Source organism: Fragaria vesca, unplaced genomic scaffold (assembly GCF_000184155.1).
Source record: "Fragaria vesca subsp. vesca unplaced genomic scaffold, FraVesHawaii_1.0 scf0511232, whole genome shotgun sequence".
NCBI classification, from domain to species: domain Eukaryota; kingdom Viridiplantae; phylum Streptophyta; class Magnoliopsida; order Rosales; family Rosaceae; genus Fragaria; species Fragaria vesca.
The window spans coordinates 7-1,884 of NW_004441695.1; the positions used below are offsets into that span (position 1 = coordinate 7).

A 1,878-nucleotide genomic window follows, 5' to 3' on the forward strand; every position below is an offset into this window, starting at 1 on the left:
CTGCACCATTCCATTCCATTTCATAACAAAACAATAAACCATAACTTCCGGTCAATCTTCAGCTTTAAAACACATTAAGCGAGAAAAATGAAATATGGAACGAATAAGCTGCATAACTCAAAATTGAGTTACAAGACAATCAAGGAACTAACTACTCATCTCATATTGAATAGTACCAAAATCCAACAGACTTCCTTAAAATAGATTCAAAACAAATCAATCTCTATCAACTCTGGAAATTCCACAAAATTTACCCTGCACCAAATGGAACAGCAAGCACTATACATAAACCATTTCAGTGTTCAATGTAGAGTTGTTCATGTTAATCAAAATTGCAAACCTTACCATATTCAATTCAACTGATCATTAAAAAAAAAAAGAGGTTCTCAGACGCATTTCATTAAACAGATGGTGAGCAAGATTACAAAAATAGAAAGGGGATCAAAAGAGTGTGTAGAATGAAGAAGGTTACAAAAATAGAAAGGGGATCGAATGAGTGTGTAGAATGAAGAAGGTTACCGATGAAGGGAATGATGATGAGACGATGTAGAGAGCCAAGCCGGCACCAGTGTTGAGAGAGAAGATCAAATTCATTATTCATTTGCAGGTGCTGAAACTCTCTTGGAGCACTGCTGGTACCTATAATCTATACCCTTTTTCACTACCTAACCTATTTCCTTAGGGAAGCAAGTTAACTGAAGGATTAGTTATGGGGTCCTCACATTCAGATAGTTGGGTACCTATATATAATCTATACCTTTTTTCACTACCTAACCTTTTTCCTTAGGGAAGCAAGTTAATCGAATGATTAGTTATGGGGTCCTCAAATTCAGATAGTTGGGAATATGCATATGCACCCAAAGTGAAGGAGCATAGTCTAATAACAGATCCATGTAAGTGTAACCATTTTTGATTTCCAAGGGAGTATATATATACCTTTCACTTGACCTTTAGAGTAATTGCTTAATGTTCTACAATATGGGATAGACTGAAGCATTATCAATAAGATCCCACAAGGTGCATATAGCATGATATCTGCAGCAGAGTCCAACATCATCGACAATGCAATCTTCTTATTCGGCTGAAACATTCCTCATCAGTTCAGTCTACCTACTGCCTGTTGAGCAAAACAATAAACATTATCATAAGAACCCAACATAATCATTTCAATTAATCTGCAACTCTGCAAGAATAAAATATGAACCCTAAACATTGAAGAGTAATATATAATGAGAATTTCATGAAGTTCAATCAATATGTTAGCAACTTACCATCCAGTTGCAGCATCCAAGATCAAATGGCATTAATAAATAAACAAAAGTAGCAATCCCAGATGATATGTTTATCGAGAACCAGGATTCCAAATGTAGAATTAGTTGGGCATATATGCAATCTAAGATGCAAAATGATACACAAAACAAAGAAAAGCAAGGTTCGCAATACCAATTCGAACATATACGCACGCAGCAGTTTAGTATTCCACAGGTAAACCGTTGATGAGGAATGGGACGATAAGGGCGGGCGATCAGTGGCGCAATTCTAATAATTAGAAAGAGAATGAACCTGAAGCGGACTGTATTGGGTTTCCGGCGATGGCTACCAGATTAGATTCGACTCTGCCCTCCCCGCAATGAGCTTCGTCATTATCTTCGAATACTTTCGAAATGATTCGACTCTTCTCTCTCGACAACGAGTAACGTATGCAATATCTCTGCGTTATCGGATTCTAGATCCAGACTATAACTTCGAACTGTATCGAAATAGTTGACGAAGGCTTGAGACGCTGAATTGATATCGGGCCAAGTCTCTTTTCTATCCCTCAGTACAACAGTGAAATCAGCCAGTTACCGTGATGACTAGAATTTACACAACTGCCCT

The 1,878-nt window shown here is 37.4% G+C and overlaps 1 non-coding gene across 1 annotated transcript; it reads right to left on the reverse strand.

Moving 5' to 3' along the window:
* Positions 1-504: 504 nt before the first annotated feature.
* On the reverse strand, positions 505-1,878 carry LOC101296824. Its single transcript, XR_185423.1, has 2 exons — positions 1,444-1,878; positions 505-1,117 (listed from the first exon to the last, which is right to left on the reverse strand). It is a non-coding gene; the product is annotated as an uncharacterized LOC101296824 (transcript).